The sequence below is a fragment of the Uranotaenia lowii genome, chromosome 3, assembly GCF_029784155.1.
Source record: "Uranotaenia lowii strain MFRU-FL chromosome 3, ASM2978415v1, whole genome shotgun sequence".
Taxonomy (NCBI): Eukaryota; Metazoa; Arthropoda; class Insecta; order Diptera; family Culicidae; genus Uranotaenia; species Uranotaenia lowii.
In genome coordinates, this window is record NC_073693.1 from 98,698,592 (window position 1) to 98,724,144 (window position 25,553).

Genomic DNA, 25,553 nt, shown 5'->3' on the forward strand with positions numbered 1-25,553 from the left:
CAAAATTGATTTTTTACGTCAATGTAAATTTTGAATTTTTAACTATGAATTGGAAAATTTGATAAGATAAGTAATTTTTATTGATTTTTCGCAAGAGACGTAATTTGACATGACTTTTTAATGAAACTATGGAAAAGGGCATCACAGAAAACTATCACAAAACTTTTGGGTAAAATCACAGAAAGTCAGATTTTTTTCTTCAATATACAGATTTTTTTTTGGCAACCTTGCTCGAAATATAAATTTTCACGTTGCAAAACCTAACAAAATTTGTAAATAAAATATTTTTTCGTACAATTTGCATCAAAATCGACATTACAAAATTATTGGAAGGCTTTAAATTTAAAAGCTCAAGGCCAAAAAAAGTCGGTCTTCCAAACTTAAACAACTATAACTTTCAATTTCCAGGGCAAACTTTCACCAAATAACTTTTGTTGAGTTATTAAAAGTGTTGAGATTGAGTTTATTGAGCAGTTATCTACAATGCATTTCTGAATTTTGAGCTACGTGAAGAAATGTTGAGTCAATTTTTTCCATTTTTTTTTTAAGAATTGTCACTACATTGCCCTCGTATGCCTTAATTCACACGAATGAATTTTTGAGAATTTTGTTTTTGTTTCAATTTTTAAGTTTCTTAATTCTTCACTTTCTTTTAAATTTTAACAAAATGATTATTTTGAATAAATCAAATATGAATCTCTATGCAGTTTCTTTTTTATTCGCTTAGGTAAAAGAAAAAAAGATCGTTGCCGTAAATTATAAAAAAATAATAATAAAAATTGCTATTCTATGTTAAGAAATTTCTATCGTTTTTTGAGAATCAGCAGATTTTGAGCCTTTCCAAAAGAGAAACGAATGTTGAGCCCTTCACAGTTAATACAGATAGTTTACTTTGAGAAAACATAACAATTTGATGTATTTTTTCTCTCATTTTCCCCTTGGCGCTTATTTCAAAAATAATTTCCAGCCTAAACTAGACCGGGGCTAAGAATTAAGAATTTGAAATCCACTGCTTTTCAGCAAATTTAGCAATTTGTTGGGCCCATGAGTCCATTTTTTGCCTCACTTTGATAGTTTCCTTTGAGAAAACATAACTATTAGAAATATTTTTTTCACTCAATTTCCCTTTGGACCTTATTTGAACAATTATCTCATCATGCCCAAATTTGACAAGAGCTGATTATTGAAATTTTTTAACCCAATGCTCAGATTTTGCAAAATTTCTCGCAAATTTTGTCATTTTATTTGGCCCCTGAGTTCATAAATTTTCTCTAGCCTAGCTCCAGGCGCTTTATAGAATCTTTAAAGAGATTTATGTTTGAGTGCCCTTCAATTTACAATTTAAGACTCTGATAAGTAATATTTTAAATTTGGTTCAACATTTATGTTTCCTTTTTTTTTCAGCAAACAAGAAATCTTATCAGAAATGAAAACTTATGTCGTTTAGATTGGTGTTTAGAATCGCAATTCCAACTGCGTAGTGAAAAGATCGTATAAAATGTTGTCTGAAGTCAGTTTAAATCGGATATCTAAGAAGTCCGCTATGTTTGTAAATTTTGAAATGATTTTGCTCCCACGCCGGTTTCAAGTGAGAAAATCATCGTCATGTTCTCTTTGCGATCAGCAGTGCATCTAGAAGACTGAAAATCAGATGGGAATGGAGTAACATTGACCAATGAGAGAACTGGAAAATATTGTCACTGGTAACGATTTGAAGGCTATGAAAACAAACACTTGTACTCTCTTGCATTCTTCCGACAGGTACGAATAAGGTGTCGGATAACGCCCAATTTGTGTAATTTTCATCGTTTTAGAAAGAAAGGAAATTTATGTTTGTATATCGTCTCCGCTTTGGTAGTTAAATGCTGTTTTTTCAACATTCATACGAACATTCTATAAATATATGGAATGTACATCAAAACAGCATAAAAATATAGCTACAAAAATGTTTTCTGGGTTCTCAGGGATTTTAAACCAAGTAAACTTTCAAAATTTCATATGACTTTTTTTAAAATAAGAAAACCTCCATAAAAATTTCCTCTGTTCGTTCCAGTAATCGTTCTGCCACTTTGGTTTGATTTGGTTGGTCATTGTAAGAAACACAAAAACCGGCATTTTCCGGCTTTGTGTATGGGAAACTAAAAGCGTAGTTTGTAGTAAACTCCCCCTCAGGGTTCAAACACCAACACAATTCCGACACGGTTAGTCGCATCGGAACTCAAAGACAGCCAACGTCCTTTACGGTCGCCATGTAAACACTCTACCGATGACGACGGCAATGACGATTTTGCTGACGGTTTAGAAACGAGAAAACTATCTCTGCCCGCACACCAATTCGCCTTTATTGGTAGTGGAAAAAGACGCCCGCCCTACTGACTAAATACGACGAAAAGCGGAAAACGGCAAGAAACGCTCCACATTTCCATCAGCATCGGCCACATGTGGATTGTTGTTTTTCGGAGAAGGAAAAACCGTCGTCGTCGTCGTTGATGATTGTTTTTCTCCCGAAAAACCAATGACGTCGTCAACCACGAATACGAAAAACCGAAAACGACGACGACGCTGCCGATGATGATGATCATGATGAGGGTGGAAAAGTTCAAGTTCAGCGTGGTGCTTTGCTTTGCGCCCCCCGAAAAATGGTTTTGATTTTTTGTTTTTTTTTTTGGAATGGTGCAGGGCGACCACGTTGCTTACCGATTTGCTTTTCCTGCTTCGTTTGCATCGTCAGTCAATCTGTCAGCCTAAAGGAAGCTACTACCGACTATAGTTAGAAGGATGATGATGATGATGATGTTTTGTGATGCTGAAAATGACGATGATTACGATTCTGAGTCAGACGAGTCAGACACATTTTCCGGTACAGAAATGTTTTATTTGGGTTCTCGTACTTCTCGTCGCCATGCTTCGGAGGTTTTTTTTTCCATCTAAGGGAACTGTATTTCCGTTTATTGGATCTCAGATGTGATCTAATTTTGTGTTTTTAAATTGGGCTTAACAAGAAGCTTTTTGTAAAAAACTATTTCAATTTTTTTCAAAAGTCAAGCTTTGAAAGATTCGTCTTATGCTGTTAAGTTCAAAAAATGTTTGCTCATTCGTAGTTCAAACAACAGATTAAAATCCTTCAAGGATCTTTAATCCTCTAGCCGGAAGACGGTAACGATTTTTCCTTCAAAGAAAAATCCCATCACTTTTGAGGATTATTTTAATTTCGGGTGCCCCTCTTGAGCCACACTTTTTGTTCCACTTCAAACTTTAAAAGAACTAGAATAAACACGAAAAAAAAGTCAACCGCACAACCGCGAAATATGTTTCTATCGCTGAAGCATTCATTCCGAGATGCATGCAGCAGCGAGGGCAAAATAATAATAACGGAAACGAGGTCAACAGTTTTAATCTCGACACTCTCATCTGGGTTCTGGGATTTTCGAGTACACCAGTACTTTCCGGTGCTGGACAGGGACTGACATGGAAACACTGTATCGGCACTGTTTTTTCGGGATAGTTTTGTGGGTCTTTTTACCTTTTGAAATCAAGTGGGTTAGTGATGACGGAAAGCTTTTTTTTTAGAATTCATCCTTCGGTTTACTTCCAGCAAGCTTCATTGAAAAGTTGTTTCTCGATTGAATTGAAATAAAAATATTTAAAAAAATACTAAAAGAGTTGAAATTTTATCTGATTTCAGTGTGACGTGTAGATCCCGAGCCACTCGAAGATTATTTGCTACGTGATTTTAAATAATATACTCATATTAATAATAATTTTCACAAATATTTCCTAGTATTTTAGGTTGAAATTCAAAATAATCGTTGAAAACTTGAAATCCAAAAACACGTGTTTTTAAAAGTTCGTCGCTTATCTGAATTGTACTTCTGATTCTTAAAGGCGATGATCCTAACCATAATGTTCAATTAAACTTATATATTTTCAAGCTTAGAACACAATGATTGTTCTGGCGTCAAAATTGTCAAAATTGTCAAAATTGTCAAAATTGTCAAAATTGTCAAAATTGTCAAAATTGTCAAAATTGTCAAAATTGTCAAAATTGTCAAAATTGTCAAAACTGTCAACATAATCAGAATTGTCAAGATTTGTCCAAATTGTCAAAATTTTCAAAATTGTCAAAATTGTCAAAATTGTCAAAATTGTCAAAATTGTCAAAATTGTCAAAATTGTCAAAATTGTCAAAATTGTCAAAATTGTCAAAATTGTCAAAATTGTCAAAATTGTCAAAATTGTCAAAATTGTCAAAATTGTCAAAATTGTCAAAATTGTCAAAATTGTCAAAATTGTCAAAATTGTCAAAATTGTCAAAATTGTCAAAATTGTCAAAATTGTCAAAATTGTCAAAATTGTCAAAATTGTCAAAATTGTCAAAATTGTCAAAATTGTCAAGATTGTCAAAATTGTCAAAATTGTCAAAATTGTCAAAATTGTCAAAATTGTCAAAATTGTCAAAATTGTCAAAATTGTCAAAATTGTCAAAATTGTCAAAATTGTCAAAATTGTCAAAATTGTCAAAATTGTCAAAATTGTCAAAATTGTCAAAATTGTCAAAATTGTCAAAATTGTCAAAATTGTCAAAATTGTCAAAATTGTCAAAGTTGTCAAACTTGTCAAAATTTACAAAATTGACAAAGTTGTCAAAATTGTCAAAATGGTCAAAATTGTCAAAATTGTCAAAATTGTCAAAATTGTCAAAATTGTCAAAATTGTCAAAATTGTCAAAATTGTCAAAATTGTCAAAATTGTCAAAATTGTCAAAATTGTCAAAATTGTCAAAATTGTCAAAATTGTCAAAATTGTCAAAATTGTCAAAATTGTCAAAATTGTCAAAATTGTCAAAATTGTCAAAATTGTCAAAATTCTCAAAATTGTCAAAATTGTCAAAATTGTCAAAATTGTCAAAATTGTCAAAATTGTCAAAATTGTCAAAATTGTCAAAATTGTCAAAATTGTCAAAATTGTCAAAATTGTCAAAATTGTCAAAAGTGTCAAAATTGTCAAAATTGTCAAAATTGTCAAAATTGTCAAAATTGTCAAAATTGTCAAAATTGTCAAAATTGTAAAAACTGTCAAAATTGTCAAAATTGTCAAAATTGTCAAAATTGTCAAAATTGTCAAAATTGTCAAAATTGTCAAAATTGTCAAAATTGTCAAAATTGTCAAAATTGTCAAAATTGTCAAAATTGTCAAAATTGTCAAAATTGTCAAATTGTCAAAATTGTCAAAATTGTCAAAATTGTCAAAATTGTCAAAATTGTCAAAAGTGTCAAAATTGTCAAAATTGTCAAAATTGTCAAAATTGTCAAAATTGTCAAAATTGTCAAAATTGTCAAAATTGTCAAAATTGTCAAAATTGTCAAAATTGTCAAAATTGTCAAAATTGTCAAAATTGTCAAAATTGTCAAAATTGTCAAAATTGTCAAAATTGTCAAAATTGTCAAAATTGTCAAAATTGTCAAAATTGTCAAAATTGTCAAAATTGTCAAAATTGTCAAAATTGTCAAAATTGTCAAAATTGTCAAAATTGTCAAAATTGTCAAAATTGTCAAAATTGTCAAAATTGTCAAAATTGTCAAAATTGTCAAAATTGTCAAAATTGTCAAAATTGTCAAAATTGTCAAAATTGTCAAAATTGTCAAAATTGTCAAAATTGTCAAAATTGTCAAAATTGTCAAAATTGTCAAAATTGTCAAAATTGTCAAAATTGTCAAAATTGTCAAAATTGTCAAAATTGTCAAAATTGTCAAAATTGTCAAAATTGTCAAAATTGTCAAAATTGTAAAAATTGTCAAAATTGTCAAAATTGTCAAAATTGTCAAAATTGTCAAAATTGTCAAAATTGTCAAAATTGTCAAAATTGTCAAAATTGTCAAAATTGTCAAAATTGTCAAAATTGTCAAAATTGTCAAAATTGTCAAAATTGTCAAAATTGTCAAAATTGTCAAAATTGTCAAAATTGTCAAAATTGTCAAAATTGTCAAAATTGTCAAAATTGTCAAAATTGTCAAAATTGTCAAAATTGCCAAAATTGTGAAATTTGTGAAAATTGTCAAAATTGTCAAAATTGTCAAAATTGTCAAAATTGGCAAAATTGTCAAAATTGGCAAAATTGTCAAAATTGTCAAAATTGTCAATTTGTCAAAATTGTCAAAATTGTCAAAATTGGCAAAATTGTCAAAATTGAAAAAATTGACAGAATTGACAAAATTGTCAAAATTGTCAAAATTGTCAAAATTGTCAAAATTGTCAAAATTGTCAAAATTGTCAAAATTGTCAAAATTGTCAAAATTGTCAAAATTGTCAAAATTGTCAAAATTGTCAAAATTGTCAAAATTGTCAAAATTGTCAAAATTGTCAAAATTGTCAAAATTGTCAAAAGTGTCAAAATTGTCAAAATTGTCAAAATTGTCAAAATTGTCAAAATTGTCAATATTGTCAAAATTGTCAAAATTGTCAAAATTGTCAAAATTGTCAAAATTGTCAAAATTGACAAAATTGTCAAAATTGTCAAAATTGTCAAAATTGTCAAAATTGTCAAAATTGTCAAAATTGTCAAAATTGTCAAAATTGTCAAAATTGTCAAAATTGTCAAAATTGTCAAAATTGTCAAAATTGTCAAAATTGTCAAAATTGTCAAAATTGTCAAAATTGTCAAAATTGTCAAAATTGTCAAAATTGTCAAAATTGTCAAAATTGTCAAAATTGTCAAAATTGTCAAAATTGTCAAAATTGTCAAAATTGTCAAAATTGTCAAAATTGTCAAAATTGTCAAAATTGTCAAAATTGTCAAAATTGTCAAAATTGTCAAAATTGTCAAAATTGTCAAAATTGTCAAAATTGTCAAAATTGTCAAAATTGTCAAAATTGTCAAAATTGTCAAAATTGTCAAAATTGTCAAAATTGTCAAAATTGTCAAAATTGTCAAAATTGTCAAAATTGTCAAAATTGTCAAAATTGTCAAAATTGTCAAAATTGTCAAAATTGTCAAAATTGTCAAAATTGTCAAAATTGTCAAAATTGTCAAAATTGTCAAAATTGTCAAAATTGTCAAAATTGTCAAAATTGTCAAAATTGTCAAAATTGTCAAAATTGTCAAAATTGTCAAAATTGTCAAAATTGTCAAAATTGTCAAAATTGTCAAAATTGTCAAAATTGTCAAAATTGTCAAAATTGTCAAATTTGTCAAAATTGTCAAAATTGTCAAAATTGTCAAAATTGTCAAAATTGTCAAAATTGTCAAAATTGTCAAAATTGTCAAAATTGTCAAAATTGTCAAAATTGTCAAAATTGTCAAAATTGTCAAAATTGTCAAAATTGTCAAAATTGTCAAAATTGTCAAAATTGTCAAAATTGTAAAAATTGTAAAAATTGTAAAAATTGTCAAAATTGTCAAAATTGTCAAAATTGTCAAAATTGTCAAAATTGTCAAAATTGTCAAAATTGTCAAAATTGTCAAAATTGTCAAAATTGTCAAAATTGTCAAAATTGTCAAAATTGTCAAAATTGTCAAAATTGTCAAAATTGTCAAAATTGTCAAAATTGTCAAAATTGTCAAAATTGTCAAAATTGTCAAAATTGTCAAAATTGTCAAAATTGTCAAAATTGTCAAAATTGTCAAAATTGTCAAAATTGTCAAAATTGTCAAAATTGTCAAAATTGTCAAAATTGTCAAAATTGTCAAAATTGTCAAAATTGTCAAAATTGTCAAAATTGTCAAAATTGTCAAAATTGTCAAAATTGTCAAAATTGTCAAAATTGTCAAAATTGTCAAAATTGTCAAAATTGGCGAAATTGAGTTGAGGACTTCGAGCCAGATTAGGCAATGTAGCCAGTTGAGGACTTCGGTCCAGTTAAGGCAAAGTTGCCAGCTGAGGACTTCAGTCGAGTTTAGGCAATGTTGCCAGTTGAGGACTTCGATCAAGTGCCCGCCGCCCGTGGCGTAGTGGACAGCCTTCAAGTCTTCTAAGCCAGGGGGTATGAGATCGAATCCCGGTCACGGCACACATAGTACACTTTCGGTGGTATCCTCGAAAGATGTACGCTTAGAGTTAAGAAAAAAAAAATTAATCTCTTCGAGGAAACATCATGTTTCATTGAGATTCTGTATGTGTTTGTGTTCGTTTAAGTTTTGGCAAAGTTGTCAGAATAGAACTACGGTCCAGTTGAGGCAAAGTTGCCAGTGTAGGACTTCTGTCCAGTTAAGGAGAAGTAGCCAGAGTAGGACTTCAGTCCAGTTTAGGCAAAGATGCCAGTTGAGGACTTTGGTCCAGTTTTGGCAAAAAAAAAAAAAAAACCAGTTGAGGACTTCGGTCCAGTTTAAACAAAACAAACCAGTTGGGGACTTCGGTGCAGTTTAAACAATGTTGCCAGTTGTGGACTTCGGTCCAGTTAAAGTAATGTTGCCAGTGAAAGACTTCGGTCCAGTTCAGGCAAAGTTGCTAGTTGGGAACTTCGGTCCAGTTTGCAAAGTTGCCAAAGTAGGACTTCGGTCCAGTTTAGGCAATGTTGCCAGTGAAAGATTTCGGTCCAGTTCAGGCAAAGTTCCCAGTTTAGGAATTCAGTCCAGTTAAGGCAAAATTGAGCTGAGGACTTCGGTCCAGTTAAGGCAATGTTGCTAGTTGAAGACTTCGGATTAGTTTAGGCAAAGATGCCAGAAGAGGACTTCGGTTCAGTTTAGGCAAAAAAAAAATCAGTTGAGGACTTCGGTCCAGTTTAAACAATGTTGCCAGTTGAGAACTTCGGTTTAGTTTAGCAAAGTTGCCAGAATAGGACTTCGATCAAGTTTAGGCAAAGTTGCCAGTTGAGGACTTCGCTTAAGTTTAAGCGAAGTTGCCAGAATACAACTTCGTTCCAGTTTAGGCAAAGTTGCCAGAATAGGACTTCGATCCAGTTAGGTAAAGTTGCCAGATGAGGACTTCGGTCCAGTTAGGCAAAGTTGCCAGATGAGGACTTCGGTCTAGTTTAGACAAAGTTGCCAGAGCAGAACTTCGGTCCAGTTATGGAAAAGTTGAGGACTTCGATTCAGTTTACGCTATTTTGCCAGTGAAAGACTTCGGCCCAATTCAGGCAAAGTTGCTAGTCGGGAACTTCGGTCCAGTTTAAGCAAAGTTGCCAAAGTAGGCCTTCGGTCCAGTTTAGGCAATGTTGCCAGTGAAAGACTTCGGTTCAGTTAAGGCAAAGTGGCCAGTTGAAGACTTCGCTCTGGTTGATGAGTAACAAAAATATATAAAAATCTAGCTGTGAATCAGTCTAAATATGTTTTAAAATTTAGGAAATAAGCTTTCAGTGTGTAAAAAGGATTAAAAATCAAGTTCCTTAGCCCCTGTGGTTATGCATTTTTTTTTATTTGTCAGAAAAATTCTTTTTTCTATAAGAGCAAATTTGTGTGTTATATTAAACCAAGATGTTGTGAATTTTTCAGCGAAAAAGAAAAGATTTTATATGGCTAAATGAAAAAAAAGGCTTATGGTAGTGAATAACTTAACGGAGCAAAAATATTCCTGCAAAAATTAAGATTCACAACAAGGTTGCCGAAATCAGGGAAAAATCTGTAATTTCACAGAATTTTAAGCAAATTTTTATCACAGAATCTGTGTCACAGAACACAGAATTTTTTTTCACTGAATTTAGGAATTTTGGATGGATTTCGAAAATTATATTTTTTGGCTCATATAATATTCGTATTTCTTACTTTGAATTAGAAAAGTATGATAAGATTGGTAATGTTAATTGATTTTTCCCAACGAAAATGTTAAAAAGACCCAATTAATCTGTGGTAAATTTTCAATGAAATTATTGGAAATAGTATCACAGTAAACCATCACAGAATTTTGAATAACAGCCGTCTGAAGTCTTTGCTAAGGGACGTTTTCTTATTTACTAAGGTTGCAGGAGCTCCTGAATCTGTTCCAATCCAAACCATTATGAGTGTGTCAAAAAGATATGTATGTCAGGAGGATTTTTAGGACATCAAAAAATTGATAGAAATAATATGCAATTTTAACTAGATTGCCTTAGAAAAGGCGAAATTCGGGCTCTGTAGACACCTTGACTCATGCAACTAAAGTGAGCAGAATATCATTTGAATATCATCTAAATCGAAAATTTTTGGCACAATGGGCTTAACTGAGGGGATTTATTATTATTATTATCTGACAGGTTTGCGTCGGGGGTCTTCAAATTTTCGCAAAAATTGAAAATTTGGTAAAAATTTATTTTCGATGCAAAAAAAAGAGATTTGTTGTCATTATTTCTTTCATGACTCTTAAAGAAGTTCTTGGCTCACTTGGTGTCTTCAGATGAAAGTTGCATTATAAATTGGGCCACAAAATGGTTTTTTTTGCAGAATAATTGGTGATGCGGACGCTACGCTTAGACACAATTAAAAGGTTATTAACAATTTTCATATATAAAGTCATTACTTTATTTAATTTTAAATTTTATTTCTAAAGATGTGCTTTTTTATTATTTCCGTTGAAAAATAAAAGAATTATGTAGCTTTCAAAAATGGTTGTATACTATTTAGAAAAAAAAACTCAGCGAATCTAACTCAAAAAATAAAAATGTTAGAAATCTGACTAAATACATGTGTTTTTAAGTCGTAAAAGAGAACAAAATTTTCAATTTTGGGGAAGATCTGAAAACCCCCGCGCAAATTGTCAGATAGTAAATTAAAATTTCCTGAACCTTTCCAGATTTTTTTTCCAAACGAATTCAGGCTGGGTTAATCCGAACATTTTTACTCACAAACCGTATTAAAATTCGGGCATTGGATTTAAAAATTCCAAACTAAAAAACCAGTCAATATTTTAGCGAATCCGATCATGAACCAGGGAGTTTTTCAAAAAAAACGCAGGAAAAGAAGGTTCAAAATAATCTTATTAGTTCCGAAAAATTTACGTGAATTTATTTCGCTGAAGCTTGAGGCAAAAGTTATGAATCATTCGAACATAATTTTAGGTTAAGGGTTGGATTTTGCTAAATTTGTAAAACAATCCAGGCAAAATCCGAGCTTCTTCCATCGAAAACCAGCCAACCGAGCAGGACCAAGCATTTTACATTTTTATTCTTTGAAAATCCGGACAAGCCCTGTTAAAATCTGACAATGTGGAAAGTTTTTTTTAATTCAATTATATTTGACTCAAGATTTGTTTGGTTTAGATTTTTTTTTTAAATCAGAACAATTTATTGGACCTGAATGTCAAAAAAGGTCCCTCAAATAATAAAAAAAAGAACAATTCAGTTCATTTTACATACAAACCATTTTTGCAAAAATCAGAACAACAAAAGTGGTTTTTTGAAAAATCTGCAAGTTTGCTCGAAAAACCAGGATAAATTTTGATTAATCAGAGCAACTAGCACCGCAGGTGTCGTACTCCGTACTTCGTCAAAAGTGGCCATTATTTGAAAATTAGGAAAACAAAATCCACTACTTTTTCGAACCAAATTAGTTTTGATTTTATTCTTTACACACCGTGGCAGTTATTTGAAAATCGAATTGTATTTTGTGGTAGAATTTGAAAAGAAAACCGAACCGAATAAAAACAAACATCGGCAGAAGTTTGTCACGCTGATCAAATTCTACCAAAAGTTGGGAAAAAGTCAACGATTTTTAAAATTAATTATTTTTTGTTTAAAAACAAAAAGTGAATAAAACTTGTTTCCAAGTGAGGAATAATTCTACTCCGAATGGAAAATAGAAAACAACAACAAATAGAATTTAAAAATTAAAACAATTTATAATCAAATAACCAGAAAGCGAGTTGAGAGGACAACTTAGTGAGAATAACAATTCAAGAGGGTTTTGTGGGAACAGCTTGAAATACATTTGAAAACCACCTGTGAGCGAGTTGAGAGGACAGCTTGAAATAATTGTACAAAAAAACACCTATAAGCAAGTTGAGAGGACAGTTCGGTGTTCAAACGAGTTGCGAGGACAGCCTGAAATAAATGTATGGGAAAAATACCTGTAAGGAAGTTTAGAGGACAGCTTGAATTCAATGTATGACAAAAACACCGATGAGCAAATCGAGAGGACAGCTTGGTAATCAAGCAGGTTGAGAGGACAGCTTGAAATAAATGTATAAGAAAACACCTATAAGCGTGTTGAGAGACCGGCTTGGTGATCAAGCGAGTTGAGAGGACAGCCTGAAATAAATTTATGGAAACAACACCTATATGGAAGTTGAGAGGACAGCTCGAAATAATTGCATAAGAAAATACCTATAAGCGAGTTGAGAGGACAGCTTGGTGTTCAAGTGAGTTGAGAGGACAGCCTGAAATAAATGTATGGAAAAGAGAGACCGGCTTAGTGATCAAGCGAGTTCAGAGGACAGCCTGAAATAAATGTATGGATACAACACCTATAAGCAAGTTGAGAGGACAGCTTGAAATAAATGTTAAAGAAAACACCTGTAAGCGAGTTGGGAGACCGGCTTGGTGATGAAGCGAGTTGAGAGGAAAGCTTGAAATAAATAAATTGGAAACACAGCTATAAACAAGTTGAGAGGACAGCTTGGTGATCAAGCGAGTTGAGAGGACAGTTTGAAATAAATGTATGGAAAAAAACACCTATTAGCGAGTTGAAATAACAACTTGGTGATCAAGCGAGTTGAGAGGACAGCTTGAAATCAATGTATCAGAAAACACCTAAAAGCGAGTTGAGAGGACATCTTGATGATAAAGAAAGTTAAGAGGACAGCTTGAAATAAATGTAAAAGGATACACCTATAAGCGAATTGAGAGGACAGCTTAGTTATCCAGCGGGTTGAGAGGACAGTTTGAATTAAATATATGGAAATACACCTACAAGCGAGTTGAGAGGACAGCTTCGTGATGAAGCGAGTTGAGAGGACAGCTTGAAATAAATGTATGAAAAAAAATACCTAAAAGCAAGTTAAGAGAACAGCTTGGTGATGGAGCGATTTGAGAGGACAGCTTCTTATAAATAAATGGAAAAAACACCTATAAGCAAGCTAAGCGGACAGCTTGGTGATGAAGCGAGTTTAGAGGACAGCTTCTTATAAATGTATAGAAAAAAAAACACCTATAAGCAAGTTAAGAGGACAGCTTGGTGATAAAGCAAGTTGAGAGGACAGCTTGAAATAAATGTATGGAAAAATACATATAAGCAAGTTGAGAGGACAGTTTGAAATAAATGCATTTAAAAACACCTATGAGCGAGTTGAGAGGACAGCTTGGTGATCAAACGAGTTGAGAGCACAGCTTGAAATAAATGTATGAGAAAAAACACCTTTGAGCGAGTTGAGATGACGGCTTGAAATAAAAATATACGAAAACATTTATAAGCGAGTTGAGAGGACAGCTCAGTGATCAAGCGGGTTAAGAGGACAGCTTGAAATAAATGTATGAAAAAAAAAACACCTATAAGCGAGTTGAGAGGACAGCTTGTTGGTCAAGCGACTTGAGAGAACGGCTTGAAATAAATGTATGGAAAAATATTTAAAAGCAAGTTGAGAAGACAAGTTGAAATGACAATTTGAAAAAAAAAAATTTATGGAAATACACCTATAAGCAATTGAGAGGACGTTTGAAATAAATGCATAAGAAAACACCTATAAGCGAGTTGAGAGGACAGCTTGAAATAAAACAGCTAATTTATTAAAGCCCTTCATTTATGCTATTCATGAAACAAATTCAATTAAAAAGGTAAATATTTCGTTTTGTAAAATTCAAACCTTGAGAGGTTTACATCTTCTTTTTCCACATTCAAAACAAAAACATTGCATCATTTTGGCACCGGCACATTCGCCCCTATTTTGCACCTCTTCATCCGGAGAGAAAGAGACACATTCCGCATCTTTACCTCGGGCAACATACCGGCTCGAGAACCTGATCTGGGACAAATTGAAACCAGTGAACGAACGTTCGGTCCCCAAAAGCGCAGAACAACAGTTTCCTCCAATTACTTTCATCACCGTGGAGTGTTGATAGCGAAAGCTCTCTGGTCTTTTGTGACTGTGTCTCGTTTTGGGCAACATCCTACTAAGAACTGTCCAAAAACAGAAAACGCCTTTACCTCCCCGATGGATTCTCACTCAACAATTCCTTCCCGGGGCGGGCGACCTTCCTCGATTGCCTCAGCCAAAAATTGTACGAAGGACGTAAATCTCTCGAAACCGAAGCCCGAAAACAGAAAATCCACCTTTTAGAAGTCTGCCAGACGACGACGAAGACGAACCAAATTGAAACACCTGGACAGTCCTCCGGTCCTTCAATCTTCTTCCACTTTTCATCGCCCGTCTGCCCCGGATCTTGCCTGTTTGCTTGTTCTGTTCCTTCTGCCGTTCGGGGCTTATGATGTGACGGATTCGTTGAGGCCTCGTTTTACGTCTTCTTTGGGATTTGTTCCTTCTTTCCCGACCCATCAGCATGGCAGGGCAGACGAGAGAATCCATGAGAAAAATGGGTCTTCCTTGTTTTTTTTTCTTCCTCATTTGCTGTCGTTTTCCTTCTGCGGATGGAAACCAAAAGACCTGAAAATTGAGCACCATATCCTCTTCGTTTGATGGTTTGATCTATGCTTGGGAGGTGAAGATCCGAAGGATCTGAGTTTTTTTTTTTGCTCGATGATTCCGCTTCATCAAGTTCCTCCAAATTAAGTGCCATACTGGGAAGGGAAACTTTTCGCTTTCGGGAATTCTAGAAGAAGAAAAATCGAAGAAAGGGTGTCTTGGAGGCAGGTATTTCTTCCAAGCGAAGGATTCGTCTCGACCGGTTGGAGTAAAAGTGAATGAACCCTGTCTGTGAGCGAAAGTTTTTTCTTCCTTTCTTCCTCTGTTTGAACAGCGGAAAATCGTTGGGAAAGTTCTTGGGTCCAATTCACCCCCAAAAAAAGTCGCTCCCCGGCCCGGGGATTGATTTGTCGATCGATTGGACCAGATATTATTGATGGGCGTTTTGGCGGGTGGAAAAGTTTTACGCTGCCCAAGTTTCTCCTTTTTTTTAAAAAAAAAAAAAAGTGTAGAATTGTGGGGGTCGAGAAACCCCAAAAAAAATCTTCCCATTGACAGCTGCTCGTTTCGTTTTCCAATGATGTTGTTGTAACTTGTTTGATGGAAACAATTGAACCGAAAGAGAGAGAAAAAAAACTTTCGGGGAAGGTGAGTGATATTGTTAAACATTGATGCCAGAGGAAAAAATATCGTTAACGATTCAGTTGAAAAGGGCTATGTTAGGAGATGGTTTCAACACCTTTTCATTATCGGTGAAGTTCGTCATCTCTCTTCTTGTTTTTGTTTTCAATCATAAATAGATCGATAAAATTCGAAAACATTGATTTGAGCCTTAAAACAAACCGGAAAGTGGGGTAACTTTGGTCACTTTTTTTTATTTCATTATAATCAATGCTTACTTAACCCTCATCCGCATTAGAGTGTCATTTTGACACTACTGCAAGTTTGAATGCTTGTAACTTTTTTCAGAAGCTTCAAAAAAGAAAAATTTCTTCGGGGACCCTAGATGAATTCAAAAGTTCTTTAATATTGCATTGTTACTTTATTTATGGACGAACCCTGGAAGCCTGGATAAAAAAACTCCCTTTTCCGACTTAGAGTGTCATTTTGACACTCCAAAAGTAAAATCTATTTAATTCGTTTGAATTATTATGAACTTCATATAAAACTTATATCAATAGAAACCTTGTAATGTCAGTAAAATATGTTTCGAACATTATATACAGCTAAAGTTACAAGTTTTCTCGTTATTCAGCATGAAAGAAAAAAAATCCGAAAAAACATGCCTTACGAAAACTGCTGTAGTTCATATGTTACACGTCCAAAAAAATATTTGCCTTATGCATATGAAAGCTGAAGTTAATGCCTATATCATGAAGACAAGAAATATTTTTTAAAATTTTTTTTAATGAAATGGTCACAAAAAGTTCAAAAAAGTGGTCTAAAAATCCTACTTTTCATTCGATTGCTAGTAAATACTGTTTGAGCAATGGTAGAGTTTTGAAAAAAATATGACTACAAAATCTATTAAAATTCCAACATTTTGCTGTCTTTAGATTTTTGATGCAACAAAAATTTAATTTACTGGAATTTTTCAAAGTTCACTACTTTGCGCGATTTTTTTACAAATTGAAATTTCATCTGTTTTTGTGGTCCACTGTCAGGTTGTACCCGGATTATCAGTGCTTTTACTTTGTTTGGACCAATCAAGAGTATATTCATTGGAAAGCACATTTAATCTACATTCTAGTGAGGTGCTACAATTCACGCTGTGAGATTTCACAAAAATATGAAAATTATAAACGTAAAATCATTCCTGAATTTCTAGAACTACAAGCAGCGGTCCAGCAAAACGTGTTTGTTTGCTCTCCGAACCTGGTGGGTGGTTATTCGGGCAGAGAGCGAAGCCGAGAGACGAAATAACGATGCGTGTCGTGCATTTCTTGGTCTGTCGGCTTCGCTCTCTGCCCGAATAACCACCCACCAGGTTCGGAGAGCAAACAAACACGTTTTGCTGGACCGCTGCTTGTAGTTCTAGAAATTCAGGAATGATTTTACGTTTATAATTTTCATATTTTTGTGAAATCTCACAGCGTGAATTGTAGCACCTCACTAGAATGTAGATTAAATGTGCTTTCCAATGAATATACTCTTGATTGGTCCAAACAAAGTAAAAGCACTGATAATCCGAGTACAACCTGACAGTGGACCACAAAAACAGATGAAATTTCAATTTGTAAAAAAATCGCGCAAAGTAGTGAACTTTGAAAAATTCCAGTAAATTAAATTTTTGTTGCATCAAAAATCTAAAGACAGCAAAATGTTGGAATTTTAATAGATTTTGTAGTCATATTTTTTTCAAAACTCTACCATTGCTCAAACAGTATTTACTAGCAATCGAATGAAAAGTAGGTTTTTTAGACCACTTTTTTGAACTTTTTGTAACCATTTCATTAAAAAAATTTTTAAAAAATATTTCTTGTCTTCATGATGTAGGCATTAACTTCAGCTTTCATATGCATAAGTCAAATATTTTTTTGGACATGTATTATATGAACTACAGCAATTTTCCTGAGGCATGTTTTTTCGGATTTTTTTTCTTTCGTGCTGAATAACGGGAAAACTATAAGCTTTAGCTATATATAATGTTCTAATCATATTTTACTGACATTACAAGGTTTCTAGTGATATAAGTTTCATTGTAATCGGTTATATATAAAAAGAGTTATGACGATTTTAGCTTGGAGTGTCAAATTGACACTCCTAGTGCTGATTAGGGTAATGAAATCTAATGCGGATGAGGGTTAAAGGCGCTATTTTCAATTTTTTAGATAAACTCAGTTTTTTTAGTCTTTTCTATCAGTATTTTACGGATCTAAATAATAAAAATAATTGATACATTGGAAAGACTCATAATTTACAATTTGTTGTGATCGATTACTCTAGAATTAAAAACTACGAAGAATAAAACAGAACTACGATCAATGACAAGCAGCACCAGAAATACTTTTCTTTCAGTCGAAACGATTTACCTAATGTGCAACATTTCGCTTGACCAAAGTAGGGACCAAACAATTCCGAGAAAGTAGCAAACGATCAATTTTCGGTCACCAAAACACTCACCGCCAAATAAAAACCAAATCCGGAGCACTTTCAGTGTGCATGTTTCCTGGCGGTAGGATGGGTGAGATAAAATTTGAACGGAAAATCTCTACAAAACCGATGAACAAAATCTATCCTCTATCTGATGTTGGTCCCTACATGTATCTATGTGGCCACATTTCAGCCATTTCAATGTTGGAAAGCTGGATCCGGATGTCCAGTCCCGGGGAATAAAAGTTCTTCGGCCATCGTCGGTGGACACAAAGAATTGGAAGACGACGAACAAACCCCTTGAAGGAAAAACTTTTTATTTTTCCCTTTTCTTTGCATCCGGTGGTTTGGGGAAAAGACTGTAAGTCGATCTAACGCGGGAGGAAAAACAAAGACTTTTCCTTTTAGTTTTCCGTGGCGAAGCTGCTGATGCTGCCACTGGAAAAGTTGGAAGCCCGGGAGTGGATGGAAGAACGTTGGCGCGAAGGAGTTTTTTTTCGCTTCACTTTCTGTTGTTTCGTTAGAGTTTGGTGGCTCCAGAGAGCGAAAGATAGCAAACCAACGAGTGAAAGGGGGTGTTTATGGGAGAACAAGTTTAAAATTTATTTCTAAAGTTTTCTTCTAATTTTTTTTGGTCGCTGCTGCCTTTACCATTTCGACTGCTGTTTCTATACTTGAAACGACGGCGGAATGTCGTCGTCGTCGTCTTGCGTTACGTTTTCGACATTGGATTCTTTTTTTTTTTTGCAAGTTCCAACTGACGATCCTACTACACTACAGTCTTTATCCTGTGCGTTGACTTGGCGCTTTCTTCTGGATGCCGGGTCCGGAACGGTTTCTTCCTTCGGGGAAAAGGACTTTTTGCTTTGGATTCTGGTGGACAGTTGGTTGGAATCTCAAAGTACTTGGTGGCACTTGGGCAGGGGTTGGCTACGTCTTTGTCAAGATTTCTCCGGCGTTTTTTTTTTTTTTTTTTGCGGGAGGTAGATTATTTTCTCCGGTTGGTCGGTGTCTCTCGCTTGGTTTCTTCGTTTTGGGGATGATGGCTAGTTGGAGAAGAGGTGGACAGTTTCTTTGGGAAGACGAATTTTTTTTCGACAATCCTTATCTCTTCTGCGCCATCTCTCTTCCGAACGTGACTGTCGGTTGCTGTTGGTGCTGTGTGGTGAAGTGTTATACGATTCGTGCTTGTTGTTGAACTTTTTTTTCGGTTCTCTTGACTGGGAGTTAGAGAATGAAGGAAGCGATCTGATTTGTGAGGAAGGCAGCAAAATATCCAGTTCTGTTGAATGAACAAGAGCTATCTGGAAGTGGCCGGTACAACTTTTCTGCTCCCGTACCGGATATGATGAAATGAAGTCCCTTCCGAATGGTAAAGTACGAGTTTGCGGCAGCGCTGACATTGCGATTTTTCACAATTCAGAAATAATATGTTTTTGTACAAAATTTAATTCAACTGTGATTCGTATTTAAAACAATACAAAGAGATTTTTCTTGAATATCAGCTATCTCTTTACGCCTTTGTTTATGCAATACAAGTAACAGCTCGACATCATAAAACGTTAGTTGTTTCGTGGTGTTCCCAATTCTACAAATATTGAAAAGGCACTAGATATTGAAAACGAATGAAACACGAACCAATTAAAACAATAATGTACAGTAGAAAAAAACTGAATGTTTACACCAACAATTCAGCCCTTACTCCAATCATAAGTTCTCAACATTTCAACGTCATTGACATAAGATGTGAACGCCAGCGGCGATGATTCGATTTGAGACCACCGGCATTAACCTACGAGCGCCAGACACTTTGCGTATTTTTGTGATAGGCCGTGACACAAAGCCCATGACAATTAATCCTCGTTCTCCAACTGACTCAGGTGGTGCACTGGTTAAGCTGTCGGGTGGTTAAGACGAAGGTTTTGAGTTCGATTCTAACCGACTTTTTTTATTTTCTCGTTTCTTGGAGGAACTAACCAAAAGTATGTTTTTATTTGGCGGTGACCGAAAATTGATCGTTTGCAACTTTCTCGGAATGGTTTGGTTCCTACTTTGGTCAAGCGAAATGTTGTCCTTTTGGAAAATCGTTTAGTTTTGTTTGATTATTTGAAGTTATTTATGCTAGACTAAGTATGCTAGATTGCCCGGTTTCATCCAGGCTTGCCCGGATATTTGACACAACATTTAGGAAAAGTCAAAAGACAAAACATGAAATCGTATCAGAAATGATAACTAAAGTCGTTTACAATGGTGTTGAGAATCGTAATTCCAACTGCATAGCGAAAAGATCGTATATAATGTCATCTGAAATCAGTTTAAATCAGGGGGATGGCAAGTTGGTTCTTCTTTCGAGCAAGAATCTTTTCTTTTTTTCTATCCATCGGGAGAGAGATTTACGGTATTTTCCTCTCAAAGTAGTACAGAGTTGAAAAAGTCAACATTTCAACCAATGAGAGTCGTTGTGTTAGTGTACAATTATTAACAATTCTTTAGGATTTGACATTAAGTCGGTTCCGTTTTTAACCGGATATGATAGAAAGTCCGCCATGTTTGTAGATTTTGAAATGATTTTGAAAATCATCGTCATGTTCTCTCTCCAACAAACAGTATCCAGTTGGCTTAAAATCAGTTGGGAATTGAGTAATATTAACGAATGGGAGAGTTGGAAAATATTTTCGCTGGCACCAATTTGAAGGCTATGAGAGCAAAATCTTGCGCTTTCTTGTATTCTTCCGATAGGTACGAATAAGATGTCGGATAGCGCCCAATTGTTGTAGTTTTCGTGGATATTTAGAGCACAGCGCTACCCTTAGGGTGAAAAACCCCCAGGACAAATTTGTTCTGAAATTTAAAAATAATTTGGCAACTCTTAGCCATTTCACCGCCCCCTTGAAGGTTTCCAACGCAACTCTGGCACAGTGGTTCAAAATATTGGTACTTTTCAATTTATTTAAAAAATTATGTGTAGGCTTCGAAATTCTACTAGATTAGTTGGATGAAAATTCAAACTGAAGTTTTATGTTGAATTTGTGTGTATGTCAAAGCTAAAAATGCATGATTAATTCTGTATAAATACACTAAAACTTTCATTTTTGAAATTAACAGCGTTTCGCTTAAAGCTATCGTTTGCATAATGTAGCAAAAAAGAAGCAGCTTATTTTAAGATATCGTTTTGTTAAGGCTTTCACCCATCCAACGGTTTATAATTAAATCATAGTTATGATCTATCTCTACAATATAGAAACTTTAATTTTTTTATAGATAAAAATGTCCTTTTTGATCGTTTGATGTAGAGATAAAAATCTTATGTTTGATTATTTTGTTTCAATTTTCGTTTAGGTTTATTCCATTGGAGAAGTTTAAAAGGTCCAAAAAAATATTTAAATTTAGCTAATCGTTCCTAGAATAAAAGGAATTGGAAGCCTACAAAAAATGGGTTGTCGTTGTCTTGAAAATTGGACAGCTTTTTGAGAATTTGAACCACCGGTACTACAATTTGTAAATTATGAGTCCTTCCAACAAATAAACTGCTTTTATTTCAGATCCAAAAAATAAACAAAACATAGAATACTTTGAATTTTTTTTTTTTTTTAAATATACGCTCAAATTTTTCAAGGACATTTAGAAAGCTGAACATTATGAAACATTCAAATTTCGCAGAATTTCAGAAAAGAGCCTTAATTTTGGAACTTTAAAATAATTTTGAAATTACCATTTGTTTTTTATTTGATCGGTCTTATCGGTGTAAGGCGATGTGAGAATATTTCAGGATTATGAAATTTTATAAACGGACAGAAATTCATATTAAATCGAAGTTTCGCACTGCAAGTTTCTCCAATAAATTTAAAATATTTTTTTTTCAGAACTCAACGTCGCGTCGTTTAGCTTTTACCTTAAAAGGCGTCCTCAGTAAAACATAAGAACTTCAACCCACTTAGAGCTCAACAATCGGTCTTTTCGGGCTTTTCCGAGATGTTCTACACTCAAAAATTTAAATTCATAAACACAGTTTGCTGATTCAATAAGGTTATTTAGGAGTAACAATCTTGACTCCAAGCTGATTATAAAACCACGAAAGCTAATTCCTAGTCAGAATTTCGTTAAAAAATTTCAAAATTTTCTCACTTGTTGATAAAAGTTTATTTCTCAATATTATATTTTGAATGAGATTATCTGAGATTCTGAGGTTCTGGTTCAATTGTATTAAAATTGAAATTGTGTTTCTGATTTCGTATTTCGGATTCTGCACCAGTTACATCATCAAAAATTAGAAAAAAAAAATTCAAAACACATAATTTGAGGTTAGGTTAATATTTTCGACCGGGAATGATATATAGTAATTTAATTTAGGCTTTTTCGGTCTTGGATGTAGATCAAACAACGATGGTTTTTGAAATACCCGACGTTTCGACCAGTTTTGTTGATCTTTTTCGAGGGAGTTTGCTGTCTGTTGTTTTTGTTGATTTCGTTTTAGTCCAACGGCTAGGAGTCCATTGATTGCTGCTCGTATATTTCAACGGATGAAACGAAAAAATTTTTCAAAAACCATCGTTGTTTGATCTACATTCAAGACCGAAAAAGCCAAAATTAAATTACTATATTCAAAACACAAGTCAACAAAATTTACAATTTTCTTAGGTGAACTTAAGAACTGATTTAGACTTATTTGGGGACGCTGATTCCAAATATGCAATTGGTTTTTTTTATTTAGCAGCTATTTTTTTTATAAATAACTTTGAAAAAAGATTATTTACCGTCAACTGGGGCATCATGCAACAAGTTTCAATAAAAAATAATTGGTTTCATCAGTTGTTTTAAAATTTACAAAAACATGCGATTTTTACCCTAATAAAAAAATGGGGTAAGTTGCAACAAACTTTGCTATTAATGAAAAATCAAATGAAAACGTTTGAAAATTTTTGGTTTTTATATAATTGTGACGCCATCACGCATAAAGCATCAATTTCGGTAATTTTTGTGTTTGTTCGAAATAAATTTTCTGTAAAAATGTTTTTAATGGAAAAGGAAAAGTGTTGCATACATTTAGGGGTTAAAATACTACAAAAAATTCTACTAACTGAAATCATAAAAAATAATGTTTGGACGGATACAATTTTGAAATAAATGAACGCGTGATGCAAAACAATCATGTTCCAGCATATGGAAACGAGATTTAAAAGGTCATTTTTTGATTTGCATTTTGGTGCATTCTAGCCCTGACTGGTAACTGATTTTTAAATATATTTATTTTAAAAAATTTGGTGATTGTCCTAAAAATGTTTATACATCAAAAATTCACCATAGGAAAATAGCACAAAAACTGAGTGTCCGCAAAATTGTGAAACACAACTTTCAAATAAAGATATCCGTCCTCTTACAAGGAAACAATTTTTCAGGTGTTGCGACAAAGTAAGTTTTTGTTTGCTGATCTTTAAAAAAAGAAAGTTTTAGAAAGTTGAAACCCCTAGTTCCAATGTTTTCCCGCTAATCACACTTCCACTTTGCCTGCAACCCTTCGCGTCCTGTTGTGGTCTCAATTGTTGAAATTTTGATTTTTATCGGTTTCTTGAAAATATATGCGATCATTCCTGGTTGAACTACGTTCTAAATTGAAGTGAAGATGTAAATTTCTCCTCCGTTATAAAAACGATTTCCAGGAACAAAATAAAAAACAAGTAACTAGAACGAGTTTCACATGACATTTTTCACAAACTGCTACTGTTTCTGAAGATCCTTGAACATTGTACTGTGCCAGGTGCATCCAGTATAGCCCAAACTGAACGAACAACAGCAACAAAAAATAGAGAAAAAAAACTGTATCAAACCGACATTAAGGCCGGAGTAACATAATACGTATTTTCCGTTGTCTTTAGCGCAGCAAAGAGACGTTATTTAACATACGCTACGACCGATATGACAACAAAACCCAGACAAGAAGAGACGAGGAGACGAAAGACCACACTTCCTTTCCGTTTTGGGAAGTTTTTTGTCCGTAACTTCAACGCATCTTTCTCGATGCAGTTTAAGGAGATGCTCAAGAGGTCATGAGATAGTTTTAGTACTTTTGTAAAAACTTAGTTCTGAAAAATGTTAAGTTTCGAAGAGAAATTTTCTGAAAAAGTAAGATTTAAAATGGCATTCAAAGGTGTACTTATTCCTGTTTTTTTTTTTCATCATTTGTAGGAATTCCAGCTGCGTTGTCCTAGGAAATGGAACCGTTTTCGGCTCAAATGGAGTCGCCATGATTCTTCCGACAAACAAGTATCCTTTCAATAAATGTGTTTGCAATCTATCGACATTAATCCGGTTGCTGTCATTTGCGGGCGGCAACAACAAGAGATGCACTTAGCGATCGTTCCTACTTAAATCACCATTCAGCCAGAGCCAGGAAATTGTCCACATAGGAAAGTTATCTTTCACTTGACGAACTCTTTATGATTAGACAAACTCCAACAGCAACACATCATAATCAACAAAAACCGACGATAACGGTTTGTCCCCGGGCCCTGATGGTTCTGAATGGCGCGCATTACAATTTTGTTTCGTATTTTGTGTTGTTTAAGGTAATGGACGCGCGCGTTTTGATTAGCCACAATTGGTTTGATTCAATATAAGCCCACTTCCTTCCATCATTGTCGCGAGCGTTGATGCCGCGGATTTTTTTTCCTCCCGATTTCTGTTCACTTCTTTTCGAGCGCTTGAGTTTTGTTCCCTGAAGCCAACAAACGTAGCTGCTTCATTCACAACGATGACGGGTCACAAATTTGTTACGGTTGTATTTCTGTTTTATGCGAACCTGGTGCAATCACTCTCGATTTTGTTTTATCACTATGTTATCACTTATCACCCAATGGGCAGGCACATAACACCCAGGCCAGAGATACCGAGAAATGGTTCGGATATTTTCTCTTTTTTTTTTGTTAGACGTACTTTCCTATGAACGACACGATGTTTGTTTTTTCCGTTGGCTCATCACTTTTATCATATTTATAGGCTAGAGTTAGGTTATTTCGCGTGTGCACTCTTTCTCTTCTTGATGGGTTCAGGCCGTATCGCTTGTAATCTATCACACACAGGTTGAATCACTCGATAGCCCAGACAAAACGGTTCAAGCGATTTATTTTTGATTCAAAATTTATAGAAATATTCTTACTATCGCACTGATTCACCAGGTGCACTCGTTTGTGCATCGCCCAAATAAAACGCAAAAAAAATACACACAGGATGTAAACAAAACCACCACGCAAAATAAATCCACCCCCAAGAACCGGATCAAAAACCGCCGAAATTGCGGCAACCAGCAACAAAAAAAGGATTTCGGCTCCCCCCGAAAGGAAACTACCAAAAAATCCGCTTGCCTTTACCTTTCACAAACCGGAGTTGGCACCACACCGATATTTTCCTGTCATTCGTCAGCGACGATAGATACACAACAACTGAGCACGATAAACATTGAACCAAGCGGTTCAACTCCTGTCTTCTGCTGAACCTGGCTGGCTGCGGGTTTGGTCGTTCGAATTCCTCCTTGCTCTCTGGTCGCGCGCCACGCGTACCTTCATACGCGTAAGTATGTATAACATTATCGGTGAATGTAGTGGTAGTGTTGAGCGAGCATACACGCAAGCATAACGCGTCCCACACCCAGCCACAGCACAACATTGCACAAAGAGCATAACGAAGAGGCAAAGGATGTGTGCGTTCGGTGCGAGTGAGCGAGCCTTTCGTATTTCGGGATATCTTTCTGTAGGTATACCCTCGTTCGCTTGGCGCGATTATGCTTTTGCACAACATACAACCTTAAAGCGGAATTTTCATCATCGTCATCATCATCATCGATGAAACATACCTAAGTAGAAGAGGAACCATTCTGTCGGGAATCAACTGGAGAACACCATGTGCAGAAGTTGGTTCGCTTCGTGTTATGCACGGCTCACTCACGCGTAGCTACCTACACCATCATCGCATCGGTTAGATCCTTTT

At 34.3% G+C, this 25,553-nt stretch overlaps 1 protein-coding gene across 1 annotated transcript in view; it reads right to left on the minus strand.

Moving 5' to 3' along the window:
- LOC129752462 (methylcytosine dioxygenase TET-like) overlaps nucleotides 1–25,057 on the minus strand; it is a 119,738-nt gene extending 94,681 nt beyond the window's left edge. The window contains exon 1 of the mRNA XM_055748241.1: nucleotides 24,938–25,057. The gene's annotated coding sequence lies outside the window, so the exon portion shown is untranslated. The remainder of the gene's footprint in view (nucleotides 1–24,937) is intronic.
- Nucleotides 25,058–25,553: the final 496 nt, after the last annotated feature.